The following is a 13,415-nucleotide window of genomic DNA, read 5'->3' on the forward strand; positions in this document are numbered from 1 at the left end:
TTGAATACCTTTAACTATAGTGGGTGGTGGAAATTTCTCAATAACCTCAATCTTCGCTTTGTCTATGGCAATCCCTTGCTGTGAAATTTTATGTCCCAGAACAATGCCTTTACAAACCATGAAATGACATTTTCCCAATTCAGAACAAGGTTAGTCTCTTCACACCGACAAAGAACTAGCTCCAGTTTTTTTAAACAACCTTCAAAAGTATCGCCAAGAAATCATCCATAAAAACTTCCAAAAAATTCTCAACCATTTCCAAAAATATTGCCATCATGCAACACTGAAATGTTGCTAGGGCATTGCACAATCCAAACAACATTCGTCTGAAAGCAAAGGTTCCATAAGGACACGTGAACGTGGTCTGTTCTTGGTTAGTAAGAGCTATGCCAATCTAGTTATACCATGAATAACCATCCAAAAAGTAATAACTATTAGAAAAGTGTTGTTGTCTCCCAAGTAGGCATACTTTAAATGTAGTGACAAAGGCTTTAACTCCAAAGTAGGAGGGTCCTCTATAGAAGGTTGAGGAGGTTTAAAGGAATGCTCTGATAAATTTAAAAATTCAAAACTCCTTCTTGCTCCATTTTCAAGTTGTTTAGCCTTCATTAGTTCACTAAGTTCTTCAATCAGTTCCTCTTCATTGAACTCATGAGTCTACTTCATTATCAGATTTGTTGTAACAAAATTCTTCCAATTCTTCCTTCACTGCTATGTCAATAATCCCAATGCCGTGACAATATTCATTTGTATCTCCACATTTCATGGCATCAAAAAAATTAAAGGTTATCTGCTAGCCATTAACTCTCGTTGTTAATTCACCTTTCTGTACATCAATTAAGGTTCTACCAGTGGCTCGAAAAGGTCTCCCAAAAATAATTGGTACCTTTTATCAATTTCACATTCCAAAATAATAAAATATGCTGGAAAAATAAATTTATCAACTCTTACAAACACATCTTCAATTTTACCTTCTGGATGTGCATAAGAATGACCAGCTAGCTGCAATATGACAATTGCAGGTCTCGCCTTTCCAATTCCCAATTCCTAAAAATAAACATAGGCATTAAATTTATGCTTGCACCTAAATCACATAATGCCTTGCCTACATAATGATTTCCAACTAAGAAAGGAATAGTAAAACTCTCTGGGTCCTTCAAATTTGATGGCAATTTGTTCATCAACATTGTTTTGCACCCTTTAGTAAGAGCAACAGTTTCAAATTCCCCTAGTCTGTGCTTCTTTGATAATATGTCCTTCATGAACTTTACGTAATTAGACTTTTGCTCCAATGCTTCCACCAATGGTATGTTGATATGAAGTTGCTTTAGGACATCTAAGAATTTTTTTAAATTAAAAATCTTGCTTTGACTTCTAAAATTGCTGAGGAAAAGCTGGTGGAGGCCTTCCTTCAGTTTGTTGAGTTTGTTTTACCATGGACTTCTTATTAGTAAAACGAGCTGATTCTACTTCAACTTTTTTTTGTTTGCTCTTCTCAATTGTAGATTCTTCCACTACTGGTTCTGAATTCGCCTTATGTGTGAAATCTGAGATATATTCTTCAATAGTGGCATCATTAACAACTCTAGGTAGCTGAGTACCACTTCTAAGTGTAATGGCTTTACAATGCTCCTTCCCTTGGGGCCTTCAATTTTCAGTATCACTCAGCAATGCTCACTATTTTCTTGAGCTTAATGTACTAGCAAATTGCCCCACTTGATTTTCTAAAGCCTTTAAAGATACAGCTTGACTCTTTATTACAACATTGTTCTTGGCCATGTATTCCTTCAATAGAGCTTCCATAGATGAAGATGATGATGAACTTTACTCAACATTTTTTCGTGGCATAGGTTGATTGTATCCAAGTGGTGCACTTGTGACATTCTGTCGAACAACATTACTGGAACTTCCTACTCCTTGATTACTTCAACCGAAATTAGGATGTTGTTTCCATTCTAGATTATATGTTTTGGAATATGGGTTATTGTTTCGATTGAAATTTCTCATGTAACATAATGAGGTTGGGTTTGATGGGAATTCATCAAAAACATGATTTTTCCCACAATAAACACATGTTAATTCTGCTGCTTTCATTTCCTGCAGTACAATTGGTCTCTTCAATGTTTTAATCATACTTGTAAGGGATGATACCTGAGCTGTGAATGAAGTGATTGCATCAAGCTTTATAACTCTAATAACTCTTCTGCCAATACCCACTCTTGTAGTTGGATATTGATAATCATTTTTAGTTATCCTTACCAGAATCTCATATGCCTTATTGGACGATTTATCCAGCAAAGTCCCATTGGCAGATGCATCAACTACCATTCTTGTATATGCATTTAATCCGTTGTAAAACATTTCCATCTATGTCTAGTGTCGGAAACCATGCATCGGGCATTTTCTAATTAATTCCTTGAATCGCTCTCAAGCTTCATACAATGTCTTATCCTCAGATTGCCAAAAAGATTTAATATTGTTCCTCAATTTGGAATTCATGTTTGGAGGGTTGTATAGCAACAAAAACCTTTGAAAAATTTCATTCCAAGATGCCACCATTCCTAATGACAAAACATTCAACCATGCTATGGCACGATCACTCAATGAATAAGGAAATAACTTGAGTCTCATGGCATCTTCAGGAACACCCTATTGCCTGAATGAATCACAGACCTCCAAAAATAGTATTAAATGTAGCTATGGATCTTCAGTAGGTAATCCACCGAACTGTCCTACTTTTTGTAGTATTTGAAACAGCTCTGGTTTCAACTTGAAATGTTGAGCTTGAATATGTGGAATACCAATCCCTTAATTTAAATCATCCAAGATTGCCACTACATTTTCTCTAATGGGTTTGTTTCTATCATCTATCACACGAGGAACATCAGCGTCCCTACCATTCAGATGTAATGGATCTTCTTTGCTAGGATCATTTCCAATCCTTGCCATTTCTCGCAATTCTTTTTTCCTTCTCCTTAAAGTTCTCTCAATTTCTATGTCAAGAGAATACTCTTTGTTCTTGGGAATACCTCTACTTATAAACTAGCTACAAACATGAAAAAAAAAACAACTAAGTAAGCTAAAACTAACAAAATTAAATAGATAATAACAACCAAATTTCACCAAATTGCCGATCCCCGGCAACGGCGTAAAATATTTGTCACGTGTGAATATGTAATGCGAATGTGCAAGTATACATGTCGAATCAAGTAATAAAGTGATAAGTGAGATCATCTCTACAGGGATCGAAATAGGTAAAAATATGGTTGAGTTACTACTATAAACTATATTAATTAGGCTTATGGCAAAGTAAACAGAATAATGATTTGAAGTAAAGTATTAATGTATGAAATATAAAAATCAAATAATGAATAAAATGATGTGGCAATTCTACGAGACAAAGTTGAAGGATTGATGTTGTTGAATGGTAAGGTTGGAATTACTTGGATTATATCTTAATAACATAATAATGTCATGGCAAAATTTTGACCAAATTACTGTTCAAAGTATAACTACTACATTCTGCTTCTTTCCAGAGCTAAAATTAAAGCTATCATTCTAAGTCTTTGTATATCTACAAGTTTCAAGAACAATACCTAACAATATTCTTCCTTACTCTGTACAGATCAGAAATCTAAGTCTAGAGTGCTATGAGTATTCGCTTGAGTACTCGCTCATATCATTCGATTACGATCCACCTTATTTAACCTTTTTAGAATTAAATAAATTCTAAAGATATACCATGCATTCATCTATGTCTAGAGCTTGCATGCATATATTTAAAATAACCCAAACCAAATAAAACAATAGATCTACTCAAAATATCACCATGATCATTAAATATATCAAGATAGATCCAGTAATTCCGACCCAATTTAAATTAATTCACAGGCTGGGATTTAAAATCCAAAATCAGAACAACATTCAACATTATCATTAACAATAATTTAGAAATCGCAGAAATTAATTAACAAAATGAAGGGAGAACTGTAGGAAGCTTTCGCCACTCCAGCTTTCACTTCGATGCTACTGAATCATATAGGACCCAAGGCTTATTGCTCGTCCCTTTCCTTGTGTCTCTACTCTCCTCTTAAGTTGCTACTTTATCCCTTTTCTCCGGAATTTTTCACGAGTTTCTCCGGAGAGAAAAATGCTCTCCCAATCCCTCTTCAAAATCTTCGTGTCCTCTTTCTTTTCTCTTTCCTCTTTTATAAGGTAGGTTCCCCTCTCTCAGCACACAATCTTCTCACTCTTTTTCAAGTGGATTTATCTATTATACAACCAACTGGATGAGAGTGACGAGGACTGAGTGCTACATCAGCATTTTCTTGGAATTGCCATGGCATTTGTGTTGGTAATCCATCCAAACTTTTGCCATGGCAATATTTCACTTCCTTCATTTTTTCCTCATTTTCCTCCTTTTCTTCATTCTTCATGCACCTACTGCATACAACAACAAATTCCCTTCTTTCCAACAGTAAAAGTAACATGAAATGACATTTAAGGCACAATCCAAGCGTTATTATGCAATGTTCTAAAAATAACCTAAAAATGCAAATATATCTACTTAAGTGCATGCCTTTAATCAAGCTTAGAGGTTCGAAATATAACTCTTTCAAGAGTTATCACCCGACCCATTGTGTAACCCAGTGATTTAAACATCAATTTTACCTTCTTTTTAACCCTTTAAAACCCCATTTTATAACCTAAAACTATATTTACTACTAGTTAAAACATCTTTTAACCCTTACTCCCTCAAACTCTCTCAAATCTCTCAAAACTTTTTAAACCCTAAACCCCTAATTTCCCAAATTTCCTTTCACAAACTATTTAATCATCCTCGGTGCAACAAGGAATGGGGACACTATGGGCAAGCAAGAAATTCAAATGAGCGTCGATTATACAATCAAGGTTAAGGGTTCTTAAACTTAAATTTTTTTTGTTTCATTCAATCATTTATTTATTAAATTATTAGGATTGAAACATCATGCCTCATAAGAAAGTTAGGCGAACAATGGAAACTGAGTCATCGATGGTTTAAACTCCCTCTAATTTTCCAAATTTGAATGTTGATAAGTATTTCAATGAAATTCAAGGGAAAACATTCATTTAGGAGAGGGGATTTGATCCATCGATGATTTTGTGTAAAAAAATTTGACATTTGGTAAGATATCATCGATAGGAATGTTTTTAGATGATCCCGAAGGATAATGCCGTGGTCCCCATTGTCTAAGAGTTCTACGCATATCTACGGGACCACGACTCTAGAAATAGTAAAGGTCATATATGGGATACAACACTTGTGTGAGGAAAATAGGTGCAAGTAACCCCTAGAATAGTTTGCGACTTCTATAATGTTTCATACTATGAGAATGATTGCATTGATGAAACTGACTTAGAATATTTCAGAGACATAGATATGGATAATATTATAAACTTTCTAACTGAAGGAAAGGGTGAATGAAAATATTGCGCAGGTGTCAATATCCCAGTATCTTTCCATCAAGTTATTATGTTTCTTGAAGCTAAGATGTGGATCCAATTTATTTGCATATGAATTGTACCTGTTTTAAATGTTTCTAATGTTAATGCCTTTAGAGCGTTTTATTCATGCTATTTTGTAGAAAAAGCAGGTATGTGTTGGCAAATAGATCCACCAGAACATGGGAAGATGCATTAGTAGCCAAAAGGTGGGAGTATTCTTTCCTCATCTAGTGATGGCTTTATGTAAAAAGACGGGTGTACCTATGACATCCACTAAGCAGTCGTTGAAACCATCCTGAAGCATTATCAGGAACACCTTATTCCAACAATACATCGAGTTGCGAGAAAAATAAATAAAATACTGGAACAAGCGATAGCAAGAAATGAAAGCTACACCCACTTCGTCAAAAAGGTTGGCACGAGCTCAACAAGACGTTGGTGAGACAAGTTTTCAAGAGTTTGCTGGGCAAAATAACATTCGAGTCCCCAATTATACACCAGATATGTTCAGTCTGACGAATATGTAACAAGAAGAAGAACTGCCAGAAAGTGAAGAGGAATGAGAAGAAAAAGAGGATAACGGGGATGAGGAGATGGACGATGAGGAGGACGATTGAACTATTTTTAATGTTATAAATATTTGTATTAATTTTTGGGATATTTTTAATTTAGACTTTGTAGGAGAAGGATTAATAAGTAAATTTTAGTATGTTGCAGTCTGTTAAAATTTTCTATGTAGGAACCCAACATGAAAGAGACACAAACAATTTAAGCTAATACAATCAAAGGAGGAAGCACCCACCATTAGCAATTGGAGTGACTACGATCAATCCGGTAACTTCTTTCCTTATCTATTATTCAACTGCACATTGAGGACAATATGTCAACTAAAGTGTGGGGGGGTAACATAGAAAATTTGCTTCAAATTTTTACATTTTCTTTGGTTTTCTTGTCTTTTATGTGCTTGAGCTTGTAGAAATACAAGTGATTGATTAGGAGCATGTACATAGGTTGCTTGTGTTTATGAATAAATTTGGCATGATGATAGGTAATTTTAAATTTTTTATTATTAGACTACTTAAGTTCTATATGTTACACTGTAAATAGTTATTAAGCTATCACTTGTACCAAGTGATATAGAAAATACAAGGAAACGAGCATGCTAGTATGAATGATAAATGGTTGAATTTGTGTTTGTTTGGTTGATTAAATTTGTGCAATATGAGATATTTAGGGATGACTTAAGGCATTGTTTGGAACAAAGCCAGAGAAAAAAAAGTTATCCTATTTATACTTCACCTTTAGTACCAATTTTGAGCCTTTTGACACTTCTTGATGAACCGCATTACAAACCCTGAGCCTGAAAACGTTAATTTGTATATGCCCTTTTTCTTTTTTCGTGTATCACAAGATTATAGACATATATCCATATGTATTGAGGGTTAAGTAGGTACATCATGGCGGAGTTTGTAAACTTAGAGTGAAATAGGAAAGATTGGTGTGATATAGGAACTATAAGTTGGCCTAATGTGTGAAATAAAAAGAAAATTCCAAAAGGAGAATTGGTACAAGTAGGAAAAGTCTTAAACTAGCGAAAGAGCATTCGTGAGTGAGATGTATTGCAAAAGAGAAAAGTGACAAACTCATAAAAGAAAGAAAAAATCATTCATTAGTACACAAAAACTCGCAAGGATAGACATAGTTACAATGTCATGCTCTGACTTCCTGTAGATGGAGAGACAAGGAGAAATAAGGCCGTGAGCGGGTAAGGGTCACAAGGGGGAAGAATAGATATCAGTATGATGTACCAAACTATTTTCATGTTTGTAACCTTTTGATGCTTACTATTTTTGAATTCCATACCTGTCCTTAGCCTTAGAACGCTACAAGCAGAAAAGCCCTATGTGACCCAAGTATCCTTATACATGAATGGACATCATACTAAACATTCACAAAAATGACTACTTGTATTTTGCTCGGATTATCAAAGTACTTGTATGATTTGTTGATGGATTCCTATAGGTGAGAACCTTAATACTTGTATATTTTGTAACATACTAAACTTAGATGTTTGTGATCAAAAGTGGTAAGTCGAGTACTCATCATGTTGAAATTGTTAGTAAGCATGAAATGCCTAAGTCATATACTCTAAAATCAATACTTGTATCATACTGGCTCAAGGATCGTCGTTTTTATTTTTCATCTTTGTTTATGTTTCTTGAAGACAAGCAATGATTTAAGTGTGGGGGAGTTCTATCTGTCATAATTTGGTGTAGCACATTAAACTAGTCTTCACATTTAAGGAGCTTAGATACAACACCGTGATGAGAATAAAAGACGAAGCAGGGGTATTTTGGTCTGCACAATCAAAATTAAAGCTTGAGAACATCAGATAACCTAGGTTTAAAGAAAACGGCTACCTAAAGGCTATAAATAGTCTCCTTTGGCACACATTATGAACACTGTTCATTAGCTTAGATTCTTTCTTTAGATTTTAGGTTTTGTTTTCTTGCTTTCTTTAGGTTTTCATAGTTTTAGTTATTTGTTTTCTTCAAGAGATCTGATTGCAAAGGAGATCAACTCTCGTGGATTCACATTATTCATCAATAATAATCAAACTTTCTTAATCTCTCTATTTCAATCCATTCCCTATGATTAATTCTTTCTTTCTTTCCATGTTGTTTATGAGATCCTTGAGGAACTAATCCTTCTATGAGGGATTAGTAAGTGGAGGTATGATCTCTTAATTGTTTTGTAGGGTTACTCAACTGATCAAGTATTTGGAAAAGGAAAATTATGAAACAAACCCTAGGCCTGACAACCCCGGGAAGTCATCAAGGTGGGAATTAACCCAAAATTGGTATTGCCCATTTGTGAACACCTTTACTCCCAGCCAGTCTGGACTGTGAGGTCAGAAGATAAGTAGTTTTTTCTGACTCGTTATGTTAGTGGAAGATCGGAAGATCCTGCTAGGGTAGCGACTAGTTGGTTGACGCAGAACCCAAGACGTCAGTTAATTGGAATTGTCAAAACGAGCTGATAACCCATCCTCAAATTTAATTGGAATTTCTTTTTATGATATTTTATTTCATTATTTTACAAACCCTAAAAATACTTCTTATTTTACTTTCATACTATAATTGACTTAAAGTATTGATTAGATCCTTAATTGTTTAGGTTAAGATAGATTTGGTACTTGCCTCCCTTGGGTATGATCCTCGGAGTACTCACCTACTTTGTTGCAAAATCTATATTACAACTCGACCCATATACTTGTGGCTTTCACCTCATAACTCTTTATTGTATAGCAGTATTCACACTCTGGACATTAGTTCATCGGAAGGCGGTCAGTTCGACACCATCGGTGGTTCTTGGACATTAACTTTCTAACTTTCCTAGGTGGCATGTTCAATAATATTCTATGCTAGAAACTAATGAAATAACAAGCAATATTCTCAATGGAAAAGTAAAACTAGGTTTGGAACCCTTAACCTGATACATGATTTGCAAAGTTCTTTGAATGATGCTTGTAATCATTTTACCGTATAATGTTGTTCTCGCACCAATCAAGATAACCAAGAGAAGCAAAGATGGTAACAAAATAGGAGAATTTTATTTTAGGTTGAATGAGGGGTTTGGGGTTTATGAAAGTTGAGAGTTTTTTAGAGGATTGAAGGATTAGGCTGAGCTTAGATGTTCATTTAAGGTGTTTTTAGTTTTAAAGTAGTGATTTTAGGTTTAAAATTGGATAAAATAAAGTTAAAATTGGTTGGTTGCGCAATCAGGTCGAGTCGACCCTGCAAAAAATTACAGCGATGTCACAACATAAAGGTTCTATGTCGCAACACCCCTAGCAGTTTTCCAATTTTGTGACATCGGGGTTTGATGTCATGACACACCTTGAAATTTTGGAAACCTAGGTAAACGGTCTTTTGTGTTGTGACACAGAGGTGTTGTGTCAAGACATCAAGATGATTTTCTCAATTCCATTGATTCTGGACGCGGTGTCGTGACACGAGGGTGTCATGTTGCGGCACCGACTCTATTTTCACCCAAACTTCTCATTTTTAAGGTGTCTCAGTTTCTATTTAAAATTTTTTTAATAAGAATTAAAATCTAAACTATCGGTTAGTTAAAATACAATAATATGCATAACTAGAACGACAGAAATGTGCAAGTGTACACAATCACAAAAAGTAATAAAGTGACAAGTAAATGTCGAATTATCGTACCCACAGAGACTGTGAAAAGAATTATTTATGAATCCTATTTAAAACACTTTGGTGAAGAAAAATATTTTGTTTGAAGAGGGTGATTTTAAACTAAGTGAACTAAATAAATAAATCTCAAATGCTTGATTTCAAAATACGATTTAATCAAGATGGCATAATTGTGTTAGATTAATTACATTTCTTAACTTAGAATTATTAAACTCATGTTTATATTGTTACGAATAAGTTCAAGGCAACTCGGTAATTTGCTAACTTATGAACATACTCACCTACCAAAATTCATTTATCTCTTGACTATATCCCTATGTCAATTCAACCGATTAAACAAATCTTAATAGGCAAATATGTTATTGCACATACATACTTATTAAATTGAAATAATCTCTTGTACATATCCTTATGTCAATTCAAACAATTAACACATAAAAGGCTATGTGAGGTAACAAAGTATCCTTACCTTGAAACAATTTAATCACAATAATCTTGCAAGTTATGCAAGGCAAATGTATTGTCAGATACTGTTTCTAATCTAACCCTCAGCTACCTTAGATGATTAAACATGCACTGATTAAGTACTGTACCCATTAATTATAATTCCAATCCGTTTAAATAATTAATTCATTAGTTACCTAACAATTGTAATGCAAGAATAACTTAGTCATGATTTTACTTAATCAAGCATCTTATCGAGACCTATAACAACATAAACACAATTTCAATAATTTTAACAAATGAAATGCAATCAACCTAACATGAATTAAATTCAAGCTAAATTGATTAAATTGACCATTCCAACAACATAAATATTCATAGATATGTTCAGCATAACAACAACAAAAATTAAAGAGATAGGGAACATGAATCAAATTTGGTGTTTTTCCGTGGCTTGACTAGTTGCTCTGTTCTTCCTTCTCCATTGTCCTCGTCAACAAAGGCTACTATGAACAGTTAATTGCTGCTCCAAATAGCTGATGAATGCCCCTTTCCCAAGAGGAGAAATCGGCAAGAGAGCAAGGGAATTTTGGAATGGAAAAGAAGAGAGAAAGTGGGGAGAAGAGAGGAAAGATGTGAATGCTTGAGGTGTGATTCTAAAATGACCAGCCTAAGGGAGTTTTTATAGCTGAGGAGGGCTACTAAAAATAGCTAAAATTATCAGCCAAAGAGCCCTCCCTTGGCCAGCCACACATCTGGCAAGGTTGATAGTTTCAACTTTGCTAATTTAGCTTGGGGCAAACCTATAAAGCCACCAATTGTGGAGGGGTTTGAATGCAACTTGAACACCCTTTGCCAGCTTAAATAATCAGCTAATAAGCTGATTTGGGTCAGCTCTTGGGATGATTTTTGGGTTGTCCATTTCTTGTTCAGTTTGGTTCACTCGGATCAGTTCAACTGGACCACTTTTTCATAATTAATTAATAATAATTTATTAACCCAAATTAAATTGGATATAAATTAAAATTAATTATATTATGAATTAATACATATAATTTGGATTGTCTTAGGCTAAAATTTAGTTTGCCTTGATACTTCAAATTGCTTCTCGATTTTGTGCTTCTAGCAGTGTCGGCCGAGCCATTTTTCGCCCTTTATGCAAATCTGTCGAAAATAACCAAAATTCATAAAAATTAATTATAAAATTAACTAAAATTCAACATGTTCATATTTTAAGTTCACTTTAATTATTTTGTAAAAATTAATTATCTTTTCAATAAGAATTTTATCGAAACTGTATGATTTTAAGTTAAAAAGGGCATGTAAAAATGTGTAAATTTCCGTGTTTCCAATAACGTTAAAATTCAATTCACAATGTTAAGTCTTGTTACCAGATTCATCCGCCTACTCAATCAATTTTCCCATGGATACTCTTCCTATTTTGTTTCTATCAGTGTTGGTCTAGGATCCATTGTGCCTTTCCATCTTCCTTCGCTTGTCCCATTCTTTGAACTTACTTTTTCTACCTACACTGATTACAGAAAACACTTCCCCTGGCTGAAGGTAATTAGATATTTTTACAGATATTCCAAAACATTGTCTCCCTGATTTTTCCCTATGTTTCTCATTCTGTCAGTGACCATATTTAAAGATTTCTATCTCACCATTGATCATCATCTGTAACTCATTGTTTTCCAGGTCAATGGTGGACCTTGATGTTGGTAAAAATAGCCTACCCATGAGAATATGTATTTCATGGTCTTCCTCAAAATCTAGAACAATAAAATCAGTTGGGATGATAAAGCTCCTCACTTTAACCAGCACATCTTCAAGTACACTGTCCGGTTGTACTGAAGACCTGTCAGCTACTTGTAGTGTTGATCTGGGTATTTTTAAGCTCCCCTAACATGATTTTTTCATAAATAGATAATGGCATTAAATTAATATTGGCTTTTAAATCACATAGAGTCTTGCTAAAATGTATATCTTTTATCTCTATAGGTATTGTAAAACTTCCTGGGTCTTCTAGTTTTGGGGGCATCTATTTGGATATAATCGCACTACATGAGGCACTAATGCTAATTGGCTCTCTCATTTTCATTTTCTGACGCCTAGACATAATTTCTTTTAAATGCTTGGCATATTTAGGAACTTTTTCAATTAAATGAATTAGAGGCAAGTTAACATTAAGAGATTTAAATAAGTTTAGAAAACTTAAAAATTATGCCTCATCCTATCTTTGTTTCTCTTCTACCCATGAAGGGAATGGTACCCTTATCAGTGTCGATTCCTTAATTGGTTCATCCTCTAACTTAGCTACCAGCTCAGCTTCCTCCTCCAGTTCTGGTTTAGTCTCAATTTCTTGGGATTTTTTTAAAGATCCTCAGAATCCTCTTTATTCTCCTCGTGAGTTGGTTTTTTCGGGCTACTTAGTACTTTGCCTGAATGGAGCGTGATTTCTTTCATATGATCCTTCCTTTCTCTCCGATGATTATTTTGTGTTGCTCAGGATTCTGGTGTCAAATTTCTTTTGATGTCTCCCACCATGCTCATCAATTGGCTCATTTGATATTCTAGTTTATTCAATGTTTCGTAGTGTTAGTGCACTCAGACTGCAACTGTTTTATTTCTATCCTCATTGACTACACCTCCCCCACATACAATATGGTCATTTGGGTTGGCCCTTTCTTGAGGTTTTTGCAAATAATAAGGTTGATAATTAGTATTTTTAATTCGTTACGCACTGTTACCTCCTTCTTGATTTCCCCCTTCCCAGGTTTGAGTGATCTCTCCAACCGGGATTATAAGTGTTTGAATAAGGTTTTCCACCCGATTACCGACGTAGTTGACAACCTCATTTGCATTATTAATGTAATGAAAGAGAGGTTTATCACCTCCATATATAGATAATGCACTAGATGAGTATTCTATGTAGTTGAGTATGTCAACAATTTGTTGGTATCTATCATCTTCTTGGATAGCTTTTACCATAGATGGTTTTTGACCATCTATATAGCGTTCGGTTGGCCAGTGGTAGAAATTCATCGCCATGTTTTCTATGAACTCATATGCATCTTCGTATGTTCTGTTCATTAAGGCTCCTCCTACAACTCCATCTAGTCCTAAACATGCATGCACATCCAACACATTGTAGAACATTTGCAGCCTTAGCCACTCATATATCCTTCCAAACCCGACCCAGTCGTTATGGCAAAATTTGGAAAGCTACATTGGCCACCAGAATGGCCTAGAAAATCTATCATAGTT

General features: G+C 34.6%; 1 non-coding gene across 1 annotated transcript; it reads left to right on the forward strand.

Annotated features, from left to right (window-relative positions):
* Nucleotides 1-2,383: 2,383 nt before the first annotated feature.
* LOC128032921 (small nucleolar RNA R71) lies at nucleotides 2,384-2,490 on the forward strand. Its single transcript, XR_008189266.1, has one exon. It is a non-coding gene; the product is annotated as a small nucleolar RNA R71 (small nucleolar RNA).
* The last annotated feature ends 10,925 nt before the right edge of the window (nucleotides 2,491-13,415 follow it).

Source organism: Gossypium raimondii, chromosome 1 (assembly GCF_025698545.1).
Source record: "Gossypium raimondii isolate GPD5lz chromosome 1, ASM2569854v1, whole genome shotgun sequence".
NCBI lineage: Eukaryota > Viridiplantae > Streptophyta > Magnoliopsida > Malvales > Malvaceae > Gossypium > Gossypium raimondii.